Raw genomic sequence first — 22401 nt, 5'->3', positions numbered from 1 at the left:
AATAAATTGAAGCGAGAATATATATATATTAATTAACTAATGATAATAACAATAATAACGACAACATATTCAGTATAATTTCACAAGCGCAGTTTGAAAAGGGTAGATAGTAGGCAGCGTTACCCCTACCTTGTGCAGGTAGGGAGGTTGTTTTCGATAAAACCTCTAAAAACAACTAAGATAATAGTATATGCAAATACACTTGTCACTACTTAAAAAAAGAAAAAAGCTGACTGCCACAACCGACCGATGTCGGTCGGTAATTGACAAAAATTGATCGAAAATCGACATATTCGTGGCAGTAGGTAATTGTGTGGTCGGTGGAGCCAACCGACCGACTTCAGTCGGTAAAATTAAAATTCACAAACGACCAAAAAAGAAAAAATCTGCACAGAAAACCGTCAGTATTCTTCGACTGAAGTTGGTCGGTATTTTTAATTATGTAATTAAAAAAATACACCATTTGGGAATCGAACCGAAATCTATAATTTGGCAGGATACTATTCTACCACTAGACCATTGATGCATTTTGGTTAAGACTTTAATTTATTTTATTTATACTCTTTAATTGTATTTTCGCGAGAAAATATCCGCCCTATTTCGGTCAGTTTTATTAAAAAAAATAAAATTACTTACCGAAATCAATTGGCTCTTTAAAATGACAAATAGAAATAACCGACCGATTTTGGTCGTTTTTTTGAATATTAATTTTAATTTATTTTAAATAAAAACCCTACCAAAGTTGGTCGGTTTCTTGAAAAATAAATTTTACGAGACACAAAAATAATTTTACGTATTTTTGCGCCAAAAAAGAATTGATCGAAGTTGGTCGGTTTCGTAAAAAAATTAAAAAATAAAATATTTTGAGAGATCGACCGACCGACTTCGGTCGTTTTTTCGGCCGCTTTATTGACCGACCGAAATTGGTCGGTCGGCTGTGGTCGATTTTAGCCAAATTTCTAGTAGTGTGTTATATATTCATGAGTTTGTATAAATATCGAGTACGAATAAATTTTTCCCCTATAAGTGAACTCGTTATGAGGCATGCCTGCAAGTTTTATACATGCATTACCCATGCCCTAAATCCCTATAACATAAACTTATGAAATTCTGCTAAAAACAGATTATGAAAACTTAGTCGCTACTAACAACTCTGAACTCCCAGCCTATAACACGATGGACATATATCCAAAATGATTAACATTAGCTTATATAATAGATTAGTAACGGATCGGATAAGGATTAGGAGTTGTTGGTTAATTAGCAACATGCTGATGTTTATAATTTGGTTCAAATTTTGAAAAGTCAAAGAGTGTGTCACGTGAACTAATGAAAATTTTCCAATCTTTAATCTTCTAGCTTCTCATGGGAACAGACTTTCTTACACGTTGTAAAGAAAATACAGTAGACTTCTATGCTGGTTTATTCCCCTTTTTGGTAAGTGGTTGACTTAGGGTTATATTTTTTAATTAATTATTTATTTACTTTACTAATTTGAATAATTGAAAGTCAAATCATTGATATGTATAAAATTCAAGTCCGTACAGTATTTTAGGTCGAACAACTTATACATTGTGGTGGTAACAATATTGGTAATCAAAGCACCTAGTGCTTCAGTGTTTTTTTTTTTTTGGTAATTTTATTAAACAATATATTTAAATATTTATATCAAAAAGGAAAGCAAATTAATCGTAAGATGTCACATAGATATTAAATATCTTGACCAGCCATGAACTACCACAACACAAGAAACCTTTTATTTACATTGTTTGAAGTTCGGAAGGGGAGTTTCGGAATAACGATAAAGTTATTTTTTTGTGGCCTATAGTTTACGTGTTCGAGCCATTGGAAGACGCGTTTTTTACAGAGGAAAAGTTTGTGTTCAAACTCGTATTCCAAAACACGTTTTAACCTCATTGTTTCTAGCAAAAAAATTATATAATGCCACCTATTTCGCAAAAAATTCAGCCCCTTTTTTAGATAGAAGCAGGGGCGGATCTAGTTGTATAGATGTTGGTTTATTTGAATTTATAACTTTTAACATAGACATAGATTTATTTATGTAAAATCTACGGGAATTGCTAAAAATGTTGAACTATGAATCCATAACTCAAACAAGATGATGTACTTAGTAGTTGAAAACTGAGTTCTAAACCTATATAATTAAAATCCTGGATCCGTCTCTAGATAAACTTTTATTCGTAGCTTTTAAAGCTAAAAAAATTATAGAGATTTAACTCACGATTAGATGCTGATTGTAGATTTGTAGTCTCATTAGCTAGCAAAGGCGTGTTTTGAAGCGCCCTAATCAAGATTACACCTAGGCAACAAGGCTGGCATTTTACATTAAATTTCAAAATAGCCTGTAATGCCCCATAAAAATGCAGACATTTGATTGCAATGTAATATATAAGTTGAATAGAGTTATTTCAATACAAATACATCTATTAAGATTTTTTTATTGTAATAATTTACAATGTAACGTTATGTGCATCAATATATTACATTTCCCTCTAGGTAGATAGACCTTTTAACCAGAGGTTGGACTCGAGACTCGACGGTTAGAGACATCATTACATTTAATATAAACTTATCATTACTCACAAAGAATGGTATGTGGACCTCTGTTCATATTTAACTATTTTTTGAAGATATATGCAAATGTATATGGAGTTTTTTGCCGAAGTTTCCCAGTGTCGGTGACTCCTCTCTATATCATGTGTTTAGAGGCGGATCCCGGATTTTAAGACCATGCATGGGTACACCACTATACTTGTCATGATATCAAGAGATGTAATTTTTTAGTGTTTTATGACATATTAATAATTGTGCATATTATTCAAAGAGATAAACTATAATCTTGCTAATCTAAATTTGTGTTCGTCATTAATATTATTAATAATTATAATCTGTCAATCATTACATAATATTTGTCTTAATATACAATTCAAAATAAAAAGTAAAAGTAGAATGCTAATGAAAATTTAATACTGTAAAAATTGGAACTTATGCAAATTTTATGGCTAAAAGAAGCATGAGAATATCAAAAAGCTCTTAGAGCATATGACGATTTCTTTATATGTGACTTGCTTATCCAAAAAAAGAAAAGTATTTTATCCTAAAAAGTTGGAAAATAATTTAATAATTTGGTTGGAATTCAAATATGTTTAAGCAATAGTTTGGGATAAAAATATTTAAGCAAGTCTCATCATGAACTTATATCTTATTGTCACATAAATTATTAATAAAACTAATTTATAGTTGTTCAAGATAAAGACAAATCTCAATGAAAGTAATCATTAGTTTAATCCCTAACTCCTTAAGTTATTGTTTACCATGCAAACTTGGAAAAAGAGATTAAAAAAAGGAAAAATGATAAAGAAGGGAATAAAAATAGAATTAAAAAAAAAAAAAGAGCTCCGAAGTAAAACTAAATACGTGATATTATATTAGTGTGTCCATGGGGTGTCGATAGGAGGCACCATGCCAAAATTTGAGCATGGGTGCCATCTGCTCTATATGGCTAAACCATTAAAAATTTATAAAGAAAATATGCTTTTACTAGGCAAGAGGATGTGTGCATGTACCCCTTGTTTCTTAACATAGATACGCCTCTGCATGTATTTCCACCTTTGCTTTTAATAGCCACCAAAGGTATAGTGGAGTTGTAAGTACTCCTCCATCCTTAACTAGAAGTCTCGGTTCGAACCATCGAATCATGATAATGGAGTCGTGCGCCTTTAATAGGGAGTGGTACCCTCCAAAGTAAGACTTTCTGGTGCTATCCGAATTTATCGGAGCTCAAATTGGGTATCGAAAATCGGATGAGAAATAGAATATAAGACTTTTGCCTTAACAAGAATCGAAAAATGAAGAATGCTGCAAGAGCATTTGGTCACAAACGCTTTACGAAGCCCAAAACTTCTTAAAGATATCAAGACAAACAATCCAAAATAATTGAATTTCATATCTTCTAACTTCCAAAAGTATGAAGAAAAACATGCCTTTGTCTGACTGTTAAAATAATAATAAAAACAATATTTATCGATATGAAGTGAATTGTGAATGAGGATTAAGCCCTAATATTTCCTGTTAATGACTAAGAATTACAAAATAAAACTTTAAAAAGGATGACCATCGTCATACAAATAAATTGCAAGATGCTTAAGCCTTCAGTCATAAATTAGAAATACCACCATATAAAGCAAATGAAATCAAGCATATCAGACCAATTATTTAGGCCCATGTTGAAAGTAGGCCCATTTGCTTATTAGAGGTAATTAAGAAAGAGATTTTTACACAAATAGTCGCTCGAATTCACAGTTACACTTTCTAGCTGATACATACAGATTATATATTGATTATACGCATATCATATCATATATTCTTTTACTATACTAGTTTATAGAGTATGCGCATTGCGCGTGTATCCTATTTAAGTGAGATTTTCTTTTTTCTATCATATAAAAATTATATTAAAAATGTGTTCAAGATATAAAAAAGTGTAAGTTCTTGAAATTGATGAATGTCTATCCTATATAGCTAACTCAATAAATGGAAGAAACTATGTCCTATAGAAGTACTCAATCATCATGCAATATATTCAATTTCACAAGCTATTATGCTTCTTTTTAAGTTTTAGCAAAAACAAATAGCTTGAAAATTTTAGAATTTCTCGGAAATATTTTCAGAAAACTATTCTCAAGTTCATTCGTGAAGACACAAACATTTAACCTTATATTTTGTTTACTGTTTCTTTTTTCACATATAAACGGCAAGTGCTTAATATTACTTATATTTTGCACTACTTTGTACGGTTAAAGTTGGATCTCTTAAATTTTTGGGACAAGTGCACAAATAGTTATTTTCAGGGATGCTATTTAGAGATTAGCCAGTGCTTATTTTGTCCTGAAATTTTAAACTAAAAACATTAGTTTCAGGACAATTTAGAACATTTTTATCCCCAAAATTTGAACTGAAAAACTAAATTCAGGACGAACTGGCTAATTCTTAAATAATAGCCCATTAAAGTGGCTACCTAGTGTCATTTCTACGAAATTTTTAGATTTAAGAAAAGGAAAAGCAAACTAAAAGAGGAAAATATGTTTTAAATGGATTTAATTTTGAAACTCCAGTTTCAGTAAGAAGTCTACCAACAAACAATTACTTTTTTCGTTTTTAAGTCTAAATCTCATTAAATCCTAATATTTGCATGTTGGCTTAGGTGTAAATTTCATTGAATTCTATTTTTTTTAAAGTCCAAATCTCATTAATGTATTTTAATTTCATCCATGGCACTTGTAAGTATAATTTCACTCAATGTAGGATTTAACTTACACAAAGTTAAATGATATTATTTTCTTGTAAAGATGAATTGGTAAATATGTAGGAAAAGAAGCAGTCATTATGCATGGGTTTTCATATTTATTTCGGAAAAGGGTTCAAAATGCCCCTAAACTATTGGAAAAGGTTTAAAAATACCCTTTATCCACCTATTGAGTTAAAAATACCTCTCCATCCATCTTTTTGGTCCACTTATGCCCTTTGACCGTTAGGTCAATGCTGAATTAAAAATAATTATTATTCTTTTTGTAGAACTTAAAAAAAAATATTTTACAAAATATTTTTGTTTTTTTAAACTAATGCACCAGTAGTCCACTAATTTAGTAAAGTCTTCTTCTTCTTCTTCTTCTTCTTTTTTTTCAATTTTTACAAAAAATAATTCAGTTTTTACTAAAAGAAGTTTTTCATTTTCTCAATTTTTTTAAAGATTCTTTTTTGTAAAAATTGAAAATAAAATAGAAAAAAATGTTTTTAATAAAATATTTTCTTTTAAAAAAAAATATATTTTCAACTAAATATTTTCGTTTCAGAAATATATTTTTTTTTCATTTTTTTTAAAAAACGAAAGTATTTTTTCTTTAAAAAAACTGAAAAACGAAAATAAAACGAAATGCTTTAAAAAAACTGAAAAAAATATTTTCAAAAAACGAAAATATTTTTCAAAAAACGAAAATATTTTTTTTAGTTTTTAATAAACGAAAATATTTTATTACAAACATTTTTTTTCCAGTTTTTACAAGAAAATGCTTTAAAAACTGAAAAAAATGAAAAAAATATTTTTTTGTAAAAACTGAAAAAGAAGACTTTACTAAATTAGTGAAATATTGGTGCATTAGTTTTAAAAAATGAAAATATTTTGTAAAATGGTTTTTTTAAGTTTTACAAAAAGAATAATAATTATTTTTAATTTTTCATTGACCTAACGGTCAAAGGGCATAAGTGAAATCAAAAAGTGGATGGAGGGGTATTTTTAGCCCAATAAATGAATGAAGGATATTTGTAAACCTTTTCCAATAGTTTAGGAGCATTTTGAACCCTTTTCCGTATTTATTTAGATCTTCAACAACGTTAATAACCACTTGTTATAACGTAATATATGAATTTTTTTTATATTACATAGTTCAAACAAGGAAATAATTATATATGGCAAATTCTAAATTGATTTTAAATTCCAAAATATTAGGGTTTCCTACATAATTCAAATGAAGAAAGAATTAATAAGTAAATTTTTAGTTGATTTTAAAGTCCTAAAATTTTGGAAAATAACTTAAATTACAATTTTGTCCAATATAAAACATATTTTGGAAGGGTAAAAAAGGCGAACAACATTTCGCTAAGAACCTTCGCACTTTTAAGATAGTACTAGTCTCTATGTACGTGCCTCACACGTAATGATTTAGGACCGAAAAAAGATGACAAATAAAAAGGTAACGAAAGATAGATATTAAGAATGTATAACAATTGAAGCTCAAAATAATTAGAAATAGTTAAAAACTTGTCATAATAATTGAAAAAAAAAAATCAAAATAATTGAAAAGGATTCACCTGCTTTACATTTATAAAATTTGCTGTTTTAGAATCTCTAAAAATAAAAACAAATAATTTAGACCACTTCTAATTTTAAAAATGGGAGCACAAGAATGTCTTAGGAAGATTAATAAATATTGACATTCCTAAGATTTATAAAAAATCTTGAGGCCTAATAGAATTGACATGGTAATCAATAACCTTTCTCTACATTTTTATTCATTAATAAAAATGTCATGAAAACACATTGCTATAACCTTAGTATGAAAATATATAAAACTGAAATAAATTACATAGCTAAATTCAGCGTCTGGTGCAAGGATAAGAACTAAGAAGAATTCAGATTCTGTTCAGTGGTGAATGTCATTAAGGAAGCCAGCTTTTAGTGGTGAATGTCTTGAAGGAAACGTGCATATATATATATATATATATATATATATATATATATATATATATATACTATATTAAAAGCACAAAGGCTCTTAGCGAAATGTCGTTCGCTTTTTTACCTTTTAAAAATATATTTCACATTAGACAAGATAGTAATTCAAATATTTTAATATTTAAGACTTTATAATCAACTAAAATCTTGCATATTAGAAAATTACCTTTTTTGGCTTTTTCGCACTACTATGTAGGAAATCTAAAAATTTAGAACTTAAATATCAAATAAAATTTTACCTTATAGGGCTATAACGTAAACATAGTAATTAAGTAATACTTTTTTATGATGTGGAATTGAACGGTAGCTAAAGAGTTGAAAGAATCAAATTAAAATTAACATTGATCTTGTTTATTATAGGTCCAATAAATTTTTCTTCCTTTTTTTTTTGGAGTATCATTACCAAAAATCCATGATCATGAAGAATAAGTTGATCAAAAGTTTTATGTAAAGGCTTTCATGTGGAATAAGTACGTAATAAATAATAGCAATTGACATTGAGTGTATATCAAAGATAAAAGTGTGTTTCATCTATTACTCATTATAAATGTATTATCTATTATTCCTAACATTTTAATAAATATTTTTCTCAACTGTTTTTGAATACCTATCTTATTTTCACTTTATTTTACAGTAAATTCTTTGGCATTTATATTGTGTCAAGATTAATTTAACAATCTAAGCTTGCTATCAAATTTATCATTTTCAAAAACTTACATATTTGATATTAAAATTTATTTTATTACTAAAATATATTTTAATGATTTTAAAAAAATTTGTGCTCAAAGACAAAAAAATTAAAATCAACTAAGTTTTGTGCGTTAAATCCTTCTTTGATTTATATAAAATATTTTGTATAATATTAGTTTTTTTTTTGGTAATTAAATTTTTTTTATTAATCACCAAAATGATTACATATAAGTTCCATAGTAGACTACATCACAGTCTACTATCTGTTAATACTCACAAACGACTAAAACACATACTACCAGAATTAACTAACTCTAAGCTGCTAATCCAATCTTTGATTCTGGCTGATGCTCGAACACTACACACATAAGCAATTTCCCTCACCAGTTGACTTGAATTCTTTGATCTGCCTTCAAATCTGTGTTGATTCCTTTCTATCCATATTGCATACACCCATTCTGTATATGCCATCTTGAACACTTGAGCTCTTTTTGTTCTGCCTTTTGCTCTTTCAATGATCTAATCCTCCATCTGCTCCTATTGTGCTATTTTGAAATGCTGAACCTTCATCCATTTTAGTATCCCTTCCAAAATTTCCATAGAATAAGGACATTCCATGAATAAATGGTTCCTTGTTTCATTATGCCTATTGCACAATTTACATAAACGGTCCATATTTATGCCCCAAGCAGCAATTCTGTCCACTGTTAGTAATTTCCATTGCATTTGCAGCCACATTGTGAATTGGGCTTTTGGTCGAGCATCATTCCCAAACCTTAGTATCTTCCATGGTATCCTTTCATTGTTGCCAATTAGTTGAAGGTAAATCTGCTTGATTAAGCTGTTTTTGTTGCTGTGTTGAACCAGTGTCACAGATCTTCTTGCTTCAAAGATTCTCCTCACCATCCATCCTGCATGCATATGTATGACCATTTGATCAAACTGTTGGTTCTTAATATAATAAGAGTGTACCCATCCGATTCACAGTCTGTCCACCTTATGTTCAATGTCCCAGTTAGCTTTAATTATTGTTGCCTTATTCCATATTCTCATATTTATCCATCATAATCCACCCATTGATTTTGGAGTGCACACTTTCTCCCATGTTAACAGAGCTTTTCTCGTAATTGTATTGGCACCAGACCATAGATAGCTTCGACAGTAAGCCTCAATTACATTTAATACTTTTGAGGGAATAGCAAATATTTGTGACCAATATGCCTGATTACCACGCAATACTGTTTGAATTAGCTGGGTCCTTCCTGCGTATGAAAGCTTCTTGGCAGTCCAAGCAGTAATTCTAGATACTATCTTGTTGATCAAATGTTGCCACTGTATTAGGGATATCTTCTTTGTAGCTAAAGGTATCCCTAAATATCTGAATGGTAGGTCACCTTTAGTGAATTCTAGTAATTGCAGTATTTGATTCTGAACCTCTTTAGTAACCCCTCCAAAATAAATGGAGCTTTTATCTTTGTTGGCTTGAAGACCTGAGGCTTCAAAGAACTCCATGAAACATCTTCTAATAGTAGCCACCAATATCACCTCTTGAAAATAGCAAAAGATCATCTGCAAAGGACAAATGAGTTATTGATAACTTAGAGCACTTTGGGTGATATTTGAATACTTTACTTCCTTTCACTTCATTAAGCATCGTACTAAAATATTCCATGGCTATTGCAAATAGGAAAGGAGAAATTGGATCTCCTTGCCTAAGTCCTTTAGCTGCATTGAAAGGAACTGTTGGCTCACCATTGACCAAGATAGAATAATTCACAGTTGTCACACATTCTAGTACCCATGAAATGAACTGTCTAGGAAATCCCATCTCATCTAACATCTGCTCCAGGTATACCCATTCCACAGAATCATATACCTTTTGAAGATCTATTTTAATCATGCATTTAGGAGACACATTTTTCCTTGTATATGACTTCACCAGTTCTTGTGCAAGGAAGATATTATCTGAGATCTTTCTTCTAGGAATGAATCCAATTTGAGCTTCACATATTACTGGTGCAATTACTTTCTGAATTCTTGCTGCTAGGACTTTGGAAATGATTTTATATAACACTGAACAACAAGCAATGAGTCTATACTCCTTCACATTTGTAGGATGTTCATTCTTAGGTATTAGAGTCACAAATGTACAATTGATAGAATTATTCATCCTGCTAACCTTAAAGAACCTTTTAACTGCATTTATGATCTCTGGACCTACTACACTTCATGCCCTTTTATAGAAATAAGTATTGTATCCATCCAACCCTGGGGATTTATCATTCCCAATTGATCTCAACCCTTCCACTATCTCCTGTTCTGTAACTGACTGAACAAAAAAATATTTGTTGTTCCTGGTTGAGTTTAGGTCTCTTACTCATTACTATCTTGTTAACTGCCCTTGGAGACTGTTTTGAACTTCCCATTAACCCTTTGTAAAAGGAAACAGTTTCCTACTTTAGGTCATTAGGATTAGTCAACATCTTACCATCTTTCAATGCTTTGAGTTCTTTGATTTGTTTCCTTTGAATTCTTTTCTTTATAATAGCAGCAAAATATTTTGAATTTGAATCTCCAAACTATATCCACTGAGCTCTAGATTTCTATTTCAATATACTCTCATCTATCGGACTCTATTTTTCCAGATTCATCAGGGCTTCTCTCTCTTCAATTAACAAACTGTCATCATAGTTAACTTTCATTCCTGTCTGAATTCTTTGAAGATCTTCACTAGCTTTGTCAATCTTCCCCATAGTAACTCTGAATTCCTTCTGGTTTAATTGTCTAAATACATGTCTCATTGCCTTCATTTTATTCCAGATATTCTGCATGGGATCTTTATTCAGTTGTTTCTTCCAATGAGTCTCAACTAGATGCAGAAGCTGTTCATGCTCACACCATATATTGAAAAATCTGAAAGGTGCTATAATGTTTTGGTTCACTTTAAGCAGGGTTAGCAACATAGGGGCATGATTTGAAATGTTAGGTAGATCATATTCGAGTACAACATGGCCCAAATTCATCATCCAGTCATGATTTCTAAAAGCTCTATCAATTTTGCTACTGACTATTTCTCCTCATTTTTGCTTGTTTGTCCATGTATAATAATTACCTTTCCACTGTAATTCATTTAATAGAGTGGAATTAATGCATTCTGAGAAATCCTTGACTTCATTGAATGTTACAGGATGAGAGCTCTATCTATCAGTAGTTACTAGCATTGCATTAAAATCTCCACATATTAGCCATGGGCAGTTAGTGCTCTGTGCTATATCTTCCAAACTACTCCATAAACTTCTCCTCTCTTCCACAGTATTAAAGCCATAAACAACAATCATCACACATTGGAAATCATTTGTAGTGATTTCACAATGTATTAATTGGGATTCCACCCTTAGCACATTTACACTATATGAGTTTTGATCCCACATCAACCAGATTCTTCCATTGATAGCAACTGAATAATTATGTATGCCCCAATTAGCAACAATTTTTGTAGCTATCTTCTTGCATCTATGCTGCTTAACTCTTGTTTCCACCAATCCCAGAATTTTTATATTTTTTGCTTTTATATATTTCTTTTAACTCCTTTTGTTACTTTATTCACCCCCTAATATCCCAAAATATCCAAGTCATTGAGCAATGATAGGTCCTCCTAGGTTAGGAGGTTCAACTTGTCTTATTCTCTGCATCTCTCTCTGTTTTATCCCTGCAGGTCCAGTCCTAGCTTTGGTCATCATCACTGCACGCAACTGTGGAAAGCTGATCAAATTCAAATCGGCTCCTTTCCTTTAGTGACATTTCTATCCTTCTCAGCTGGTGTTGCAATTTCTTGTTGCTGCAGTTTGCTCATACTATCATCCACTTCATTTTGAATGACTTATGTAGTCACCTGTTGTTGTTCATTATTCTGCTTATTCATAGTTTACTTAGGCTTCCATTCCTGCACTATCTTCTTCTGTTCCCATCCTCTTCTATTTTTTACTTGTCTATCCATCCCTTACTGCTCAGGTTTCTTAGTACAAATGTGTCCAATAATTTAACATTTTGGACAGAATTGGGGCTTAAATTCAAACTCCACTTCTTGTTGAAATTTCTTTCCATTTGGTTCCATTACTACTATTGTATCAGGCAGTGGCTTGGATTCATTAACTTCAATCAACATTCTAGACTAGGAAATTCTCATTTGTTTAGTTGTATATTCATCAACAAATAGAGGTCTCCCTAATGCACCAGCAATCCTGCCTAATGATCCACATCCCTAACAAATCATAGGTAGTTTAGGAAACTTCACCCATAATAGAATCTCTGTCATAAACTCTTGATTAAAATCAAAAGCAGGGTTCCATAGATTCAGAATTATTGGTCTATTCATCATAGTATAACGTCCAGAAAAGAGTACTTCATTCATATCATTTTCATTATTGAATCGAGCCCATAATATCCCTCCTCATGCAAATACAAATATGGCATAGGAATAGAATTCCACATTTGAGAAATATACTTGTGCAAGACTGTATGTCCTGGTGTCTCTCCCAAAACATAGACAATAAGTGAGTTTTTCCACTTCTCTGCTTCTTTGTCAACTTCATTTTTTTCTAGTTGTACTATCGTCTCCCCATCAACAATTTGGGAGGAAAGTAGCTTAGAGCCATTCCATTTTCTGCCACTATATTTCCAGCAAATAGTGAGTTCCACTGTAGTTTAGCAATCTCCTTTACTTCCTTTTGATTCTCATCATTCTTTATTGTTGCATCTTCTTCTTCTCGAGCTGGAATCAGCTCCTTCTGTATTAGATCTGTACTTTGTTTATTCTGTTTTTCTTCCTCTGCCTTAGAATTCTCCGTTACAGGAGTTTTTTCCACATCCTCCATTGTTATAGCTTTCATAGCTGAGCTCGATGACGGATCTAAAGTGGGGTACTGTTCCATTGATATTTTTGTCACTGGTTGCTTTTATGTTGATGCTTTTTCCTTGGATTGAACATGTACCGAACTTCCAAACGCTATTTGTATCTCTTTTCTAGGTCGTCCCCTTCCCCGACCTCGCCCCCTTCCCATGGAGCTCCAGTGAGTACGTTAGATTAACCTACGCTTAGAGAGAAGCTAGAGCGAAGAGAGAGAAAGTGTGTTTATTATTTACCTATTATAATATTAGTTGTTACTCCTTCAATTTTTCTTATCCACAATTATAGATTTATAAATGGATCATAGAATTAAAACTAATTATTTTATATAATTTTATGATCTTAGTAATAATAAAAAAGAAAAATATAGAAAAAGACTTTTTGTGAAAAATTATGTTTCATTCTTTCGTTATATACAAATACAAATACTTCTATTAGATATATCTTCTCCCAATATTTATAATTATTATCTTCAACTCAACTTCAATTTCTAAAAATACTATCTAATTTCCACTTAAGATATACAAACTTTAATTTATCTATCTATATATACTACTAGAAGTAAGAGATTTGGTACCTAACTAAATATATATTTTAATTACAAAATGTAGTTTTAAATATTTGACAAATTAATAAAGAAAATAATATATTGTTCGAATAAGAAAATAGTTCAAAAATAGTCTGTATCTTCTATCATTTGCACGTATATCTATATCAATAAATATGTAAATTTTAATAATTACATAAATATTATTAAATAATGTGTTTGAGTTATTGAATAAATTTTTAAAAATATAAGTTCTTGAAAATAATGAATATTAATTTCACTAAGCTAGCTCAATAAAATTATTGACAGAACTAGCTTATTGAAATTAACATTTATTATTTTTAGGAAATTATAATTTTTAATATTTATTCAATAACTCAAACACATTATTTAATAATATTTATATAATTTTTAAAAATTATATATTTATTAATATAGGTACACGCGCAAAGCGCGTACCTTAAGACTAGTCTATATTAAAAGCACGAAGGCCCTTAGCGAAAGTCGTTCGCCTTTTTTATCCTTTAAAAATTACTTTCACATTCGACAAAATAGTCATTTAGGAGAAGAGAACGAGGTAATTCGGTTATTTCTTCTGAAGAGAAAAAGAGAGATCTGAAGGAGCATGTTTAGTGAGGATTAGCTAACATACCCCTCAGCCATGGCTAGACAACGGAAAAAGCTCCCATCTCCGTCGAAAGTGAATGATAATGAAGTAAGCATAGTAACACCTGCTCAGGTACAAACTGGACGATGGTTAACTGGTATGGGCAGTGCTCCCACAGTGTTTCATAACCCAGCTCAAACTGGGAAAATTGATGGAACAATAATTACACCGGATACCGGATTTCAACAGAAATTGATGCAGCTGACATTTGGTTGCTTCCTACCACAAAAATTTCAACCAATTATGGAGTAAATTGAGAGTGAAGGGGAGAAATCTGCTGTGAAGGAAAGTATGGAGGCAGTTCATAGACGACTGAATTTCTCAGCAGCAGGGAATATAGCGCAACCTTCTAGAGAAATTGAAGCCCAAGAGGAAATTGGGAATACGGAAGATGTACCTGCCAGGTATCATAATAGAAGTTCACAAAGGGGTAAGACTTTGAACTATATTCCCTCTGCTATTTGCGATGGTACTGTCATAGTGCAAATTGATGAAGAAGAAACAAAGGAGAAGGAAATTTAGTGGAGTACAACTCTAATTGGATATGTTTTGGGGGATATTTCTTATGAAAAATCGATGGATAATTACATTGCCAATATTTGGAATTTTGTTGAGAAACCTCAAATCCTTTATCATGATGAAGGATACTTTATCTTCAGATTTCAAAATATTAAAAATAGGGATTTAGTTCTACATAATGGACCATATACATACCACAATAAACCCCTGATTTTGCAGCATTGGAGTATGGATTTCAAATTTGATCCGGGATGTATGAGTATAATTCAGTTACGGATCAAATTTCTGGGTCTTCCATTGAGTTTTTAGTCCATAGAGGTATTGAGTAAACTAGCCAGTGTAGTTGGTAAACCTCTATACACTGATAGATTTACTTCTGAGTTAGAGAAGATATCATTTGCACAAGTGCTTGTTGAAGCTGGCATCTCGCATCCTTTGCCGGACATTGTGGATATTCAAACTCCTAGAGGGATAATCAATCAGCAAATTGACTATGACTGAAAACCAAAATTTTGCTGTGACTATGTCAGATTTGGACATATTTCAAAAGATTGTTGGTTGAAGGAAAAGCAGGAAAGGGAGAAAGAATTTAGAGAACGATCAAAGAAGAGAAGGAACAAGAATAAGGAGAATCTCAAATGGATACCAAAGGAGAATAGGGAAAATGAAGTTTAGAATGCAGGGGTGAAAACAGAGAAGGGGATTCAATCCATTCCTTTGCCAAAAGTGATAGGAACAGAAGCTCTAAAACTAACTTCATCTATAGAGGGTACTCAAGGGGTGATTGATAAGGATGGAAGGGCAGAGTACAAGGATCAAAATGATAACAAAATTAGCAAAGGCAAAGTTGTGCACCAAGAACCTGTTATAGCCATTAAATCTACCAATAGATTTGATGTCCTGCTGATGAATGAAACAGAAACACTACAAGGGAACGCTGGCCCATCCAGCTTCTCCCAGACATGAACCTATGTACTTGGAATGTAAGGGGTCTAAATAAGCCCTATAAACAGAAGGAGTTTAGGCTCTTTCTGAGGAAGAATAAAGTGGATGTAATGGGGTGTTTGTAGACAAGAGTCAAGGAGAGGAAATCTACTAGAATCATCAATCAAGTGGCAAGGGACTGGAATGCATGTTGTAATTATAATGCACATCCAAATGGTAGAATTTGGTTACTATGGAAAGGTAATGTGAATATCCAGATTATGATGGTTGAGGATCAGTTTATTCATTATGAAATGCATGAGCCAAGTTCTAACTTTAAAGCTATGGTAACCATGATATATGCAAGTAATAATAGTAACCAGAGGAGTCAACTATGGAGGAAACTTATTTAGATAGGAAGTACAATCCAAGATTGCTAGTTATTATGTGGAGACTTTAATAATGTAATTTATACGGATGACAGAATTGGAACACCAATTACACAAGGTGAGACACAAGGGCTACAGGATATGTTGCATACTCTACAACTCACCCAATTAAAAAACTTGGGGTGGTATCATACTTGGTGTAACAAACAACAACCTGGCAAAAGAGTATATAGTAGGATTGATTGGCCATTAGGGAACTTTGAATGGCTGTAACAATATGGCCATATTGAAGCAGAGTTCTTGAACCCGGAGGTATCTAATCATTCTCCTATCTTACTCCAATGCAGTCATGGGTATCACCAGAGGGGATTACATCCAAAGCCATTCAAATTGTATAGTTTAGTTATGGAGCATGTTGATTTTAAAGGGATTTTTGATAGAATATGGAAGCAAAATATAAAGGCGGACCCAATGCAAAGAATCTGGCTAAGGTTAAAGATGCTGAAGAGAGACCTCAAAGGCTTGAATACGTATATGGCTTCCTACAAACATCAACTGAACCATGCTAGGCACAAGCTTGAAGTTATACAGACTCAACTCATGGTCCATCACTTGGATCAAGATTTGATTGAACAAGAAAGGGGGGCTTTGGTAGAAGCTGAAAAATGGAGCAATATAGAGGAACAGGTACTTAAGTAGAAGTCTAGAGCAAACTGGATTACATGTGGTGACTCAAACTCTAAGTACTTTCATGCTCAATGGAAGCTAAGGACAAGTATGAATGCAATTATGTCAATCTATAAAGATGATGGAGCAAATGTAACTGATCCTATATAGGTAGAGAATGAGTTCATCTCCTTTTTTACTAAGCTCATGGGTGAGAGGGGTAGTGTTCATAGATGTCCAAATACAGAAGTTATACGCCAAGGTCCATGCCTTACTCTTCAGCAGAAAGAGGAACTAATCCAAGAGGTTACATTGGTGGAGATCTAAAATGCAATAAAGACATGCCTCATGAAAAGGCCCCTGGTGTAGATGGTTTTCCAATTGAGTTCTTTACTAAACACTGGCAGGAAGTGGGAGATGAGGTTTGTGATGCTGTCAAACAATTTTTTGTAACTGGGAAAATGCATAAAGGAATTAGTAGTACTGCTGTGACATTAATTCCTAAGGTACAAAATCCTAGTCATGTTAAAGACTACAGACCAATAGCATGTTGTACAACCTTATACAAGATTATTACTAAGGTTATCACAGCAAGAATAAAGAAGGTAATTGGAGGACTGGTAGGGGAGTCACAATCAGCTTTTATAGAAGTCAGATGTATCACAGATAATATTCTCTTCACGCATGAGTTATTCAAAGGTTACAATAGGAAAGGTATTTCTCCGAGGTGTGTTTTAAAAGTTGATTTGAGGAAAGCTTATGACACACTAGAATGGGCATTCCTGGAAAAGGTTCTGTTAGACATGGGCTTTCCTTATAAGTTCACAAGTTGGATTATTGAATGCATCTCTTCAGTAACCTATTCTTTGAATATAAATGGTGGGTTAACTAGGCCTTTTAAAGGAAGAAGGGGGATAAGACAAGGAAACCCAATGTCACCCTATCTTTTTATGTTGGCTATGGAATACTTACATAGGGAATTTATACAGCTGATGAAAAAAAATCAAGTTTTATCCCAGATGTCAAAAGCATGGAGTGGTGCATATTTGTTTTGCTGACGACCTGATCATGTTTTGCAGGGCTGACTTGCAATCCATTAGATTGTTAAAGCAGACTTTCCAAAAGTTTGTTGAAGCCTCAAGTCTTCAAGCAAATGCAGAGAAGAGTGCAGCCTACTTAGCAGGTGTTTCAACAACCTAGAAATAGGATATATTATAAGAATTGGGGTTCTCTAAAGGGACATTACCATTTAAATATCTGGGGGTCCCTTTGGCATCAAAGAAACTTTCAGTTATTCAATGCTGGCCTTTAGTAGAGAAGATCACACAGAGGATCAATTGCTGGACATCAAGACTTTTATCCTATGCAGGGCGAGTGCAACTGATTAAGTCAGTACTATTTGGAATATAGTCATACTGGGCACAGACTTTTCTACTACCAAAGAAAGTAATGAAGATGGTTGAAGCTATCTACAGGTCATTTCAGTGGACAGGTTCATCAACGGTGTCAAAAAAGGCTTTGGTTTCCTGGAAAAAAATTTGCTTACCACAAGGAGTAGGTGGTCTAAATATGATGAATTTGGTGTCAAAGGTGATCTTATGAGCAGGTTGGATCAGCTACAAAAAGGTAATTCCTTTAGCATTAGGAAGCTGTATCGACTGCAATTCCCTCAACTCCCAAAGGTTCCTTGGAAAGGCATTGTGTTGCAACCAAAAATGCATCCCAGATTTAAGTTCATACTATGGTTAGCATTACAAAGGAGACTAGCTACAGTGGACAGACTGTTGAAGTTTGGTGTTCAAATTCCTCAACAGTGTATCCTCTGTAAGCTTACTGATGAAACCTTCGATAATCTATTTTTTGAGTGCTCTGTGACGAATGAATTGTGGTCGAGGCTATTGAAATGGTGGGACATTGCAAAACTATTCGAGATTGGCAAAGTGAGGTGGCATGGATAAGTCATATTGCCACAAAAAAGAATGGACACTAGGAAATTGTTACTTGTGTTTTTGGTATGATGATTTATACCATATAGAGAGAAAGGAACAAAATTCGATTCCAGGGGGGTATAGTAAACGTGAACAACGCGTGCAGAGAGATAGCAATTCATATACACACAAGAGGGCAAGAAATACAACATTAGAAAGGAGCTCTTACAACTCTCAATTGGTATCCGTAATAGGAATATTTTATTCTTTGATGTATTCTTGTTTTGATGTATTAGATTTAATCAGTTGTTAGTGTTGTTTGGTCACTTAGATATAGTGATGAATTCACTTAGTCTACAGGCTCGGCTCGGTATGTGTATTTAGGGATGTAGATGGTCTGCATCTATCTGTTTTGTAAAGTTTTTTTTTTTTGGAATGAAATAGATAAGCTATTTACCAAAAAAAATAGTCATTTAATAATTTCTCAAATATTTAGGATTTTGAAGTCGATTAAAATTTTAATTATTAAATATTTTCCATATTTGAGCTATGAGGATTTAAATCCAAATATTTAGGACTTCCAAGTTAATAAGATTCTACTATTCAAAATAAGGCAAACATTCTAACGTTAGTTAGTACAAACTATTTTTTTCTCTCTTTTTATGTTCCTCCCTCAATTTATTTCTACAACTATATGCACTTTTTTTTTGGTTAAAAGGGATATTATATTTATATACTAGTTAACAAAAGGAACCCAATCCCCCAACCAATGCATCCATTTTCTTTCTCTTACTTCCAAATAAAACCCAACAATTTTACTGTCACAATTCAATTTTCTCCCAGGCTATTCTTTCACTGAAAGTTAAGATTATAATTGAGAGGGAAATTAGGAATCCAAAACTTGTATGTCAACTGCCGAATTAGGCAAAAACAAAACAAAAATCAATTTTGGAATTCTAGAAGAAAATCAACGATGGCTTCAAAGTGGGGGAGCATTCTGGTATAGTTTTGTGTGGTCCATAGGCGGGAAGAGAGTGGTGAGCTCGTGGTTTTAGGGAAAGAACAACTAATCGAGTTATCTTTGTTGCTTATTTTTCTCTTTTTTCTGGTTTATGCGCAGATAAATTCTAATGATTTTGACTTATTTGTGATGGTGCTGGCAGTAGAGATGTGAGTGACGAATTGATGTGGTGTGTTTAGGTGGAACTGAAAAAAAAATGGTGGGGTTGGCTTATCTGTAGAAGGCCATGAACAAGAAAAAGAAAACAATGAAATTAAAATTTTGATAAATTTGTTAAAATAAGTAGGACCCACAAATTATACATATCAAGCAACAACTAGTCCTAGAATATGACGTGTTATAATGTTAATGCATTTGATATACACACTCCATTTGAGAGGTTTATTATGTCACGATCCAAATCCACTTAGGGTCGTGATGGCGCCAGACATCGCTGTCAAATAAGCCAACCAAAATACTTAATTAAATTCTCGTTTTAAATATTTTCGAAATCACTTCTTTTACGTTTAAACAATACACAGTAAATTCCTCTGAATAAATAATGAAACATTTAATAACTTTTAAAATTTCTGAATAAACCCATAGACATCCCAGAACCCGGTGTCACAAGTGCATGAACAATTTCTAAGAAATAATGTAATACGACAACCGTCCGGAATACAATATTGGACAGAAAATAAATACAGTGATTTAAAAGAGACTCTGCTGGCTGCGGGTCGTCTCGAGAAGTGCAGCTCACCTAAGTCTCCGCATCAACCATGCTGCTACTCCCACTAGGCCACTAGAGATGCATGCGCCTGTGCAAAAAAAAAATGCACAGAAGTGTAGTATGAGTTCGAAAACAACGTGTACCTAATGAGTATCCCGCCTAATCTCGAAGAAGTAGAGACGAGAGGTCGACTTCGACACTTACTAGTGGTCCAGTAATGACATATCAATAATATATTAAATCGTAAATTTTTATAAACATGATTTTAATTCAATAGCATGAAGCAAGTAAACAATTCTTTCTTTTATAAAAAATTTCCAAATTCCTTTTCATCATTTATACATATATTCTTAAGCTGAGAAGAGGCAATAACAACTTCAATAAGTTTCAAGGCAAGTAATACAAGCATGCGCAAATCATGCCGAGGACGTACGACCCGATCTAACAATATTTAAATTATACACTGCCAGAGGGTCGAATGGCGCGAACCATAGATACATCTATTTAATATACCGAGGCGTTCGGCCCGTTCCAAAATTTAAACACACACAGACAGTCAACCAAGGAGTCATCAGGGAACAATTATCCAAAGAAAACTAATTCTCTTTTAACAATTTAAGAAAAATGAAGTTTAAATCTTTTTAGAAATTCATTTACTAATTCAATGTGATTTAAGCAATTCAAACTGTCAATAAGATTATAAATAATCCAAGTATAGCATGCTTTTGGGCCGGACTTAAACATAATAGTAGCTACGCACGGACTCTCGTCACCTCGTGCGTACGTAGCCCCATAAGTAGGAGCACATAACCAATTATATCACCTATGAGGACATTTTCCTCTTACAAGATTATAAAGGAGACTCACCTCGCTCTGAAGCCTATGTTTCGGTTCAAGAACGCGCTCAAACCTCCAATTTGGAGCCGAACGATCCAAAACTATTCAAATAGGGTAAGAACTAGCCAATACATGCTCAAAGTTCATATTATAATTATTAAACCAATTTCGCAACCCTAAATGCAAGGTTCCTAAAATTCATCCCCGGGCCCACGTGCCCAGATTCCGAAATTTTCCGAAGAAAGTTGTTCTCTATAACCTAATGATCAATAATATATGATTTCTAATCCATTTCATAACCAATTTCGTGGTAAAATCTAAGTTTTATTAAAACCCTAGGTCTAGCTCTAACCACTTGATTTCTCCAAATCTTTAGATGTTAATCTACCAAAAACTCGAGTGTTAAACTTAAAAATAAGGGGGATGAACTTACCTCACGATGCTATGTGGAAATCCCATCTCAAGAGCTCCAAAATCGCTCAATACCCGAGTGACAAATGGTCAAAAATGGCTGGAGATCGACTTAAATGAAGCTGGTTGCTTCAGCAGTTTCCGCATCTGCGGTTAGGGGACCGCATCTGCGAAGGGAGGCTGCATCTGCGGAATTGGCTAAAAGGGCTGGGACAGCTTCTGCGGTCTTGAAGCCGCATCTGCGGCTAAGGAGCCGCTTCTGCGGTTTGGCCAGCCAGCTCTAGGCCGCATCTGCGAGGCTACGACCGCTTCTGCGGTCTCGTACCTGCGGTCGACAAACCGCAGGTGCGGTTATGACAGAAGCAGATGCTTCAGCACTTCTCCAAATTCTATTTTCGTTTCGTTAACCACCTAGAATCCACCCGAGGCCCCCGGGACCCAAAGCAATCATACCAACCAGTCCCAAAACACATTACGGACTTGCTCGAGGCCTCAAATCATATCAAACAACGCTAAAATCATGAATCAACCTCCAATCTAAGCTTAATGAACTTTAGAACTTCAAACTTCTACATTCGATGCCGAAACATATCAAATCACGTCCGATTGACCTCAATTTTTGCACACAAGTCATATTCAACATTATGGACCTACTCCAACTTTCAGAATCAGATTCTAACCCCAATATCAAAAAAGTCCACTTCCGGTCAAACTTCTCAAAAAAACCCTTCAAATTTCTATCTTTAGCCAAATGACTTCAAAATGACCTACGGACCTCCGAATTCACTTCCGATCGTGCTCTCAAATCCAAAATCACCATACGGAGCTATTCCAGACTCGGAATCCCAAACGGATGTTGATAACACTGAAATGCA

Source organism: Nicotiana sylvestris, chromosome 11 (assembly GCF_000393655.2).
Source record: "Nicotiana sylvestris chromosome 11, ASM39365v2, whole genome shotgun sequence".
In the NCBI taxonomy this organism is placed as follows: domain Eukaryota; kingdom Viridiplantae; phylum Streptophyta; class Magnoliopsida; order Solanales; family Solanaceae; genus Nicotiana; species Nicotiana sylvestris.
This window is presented reverse-complemented; position numbering follows the sequence as displayed.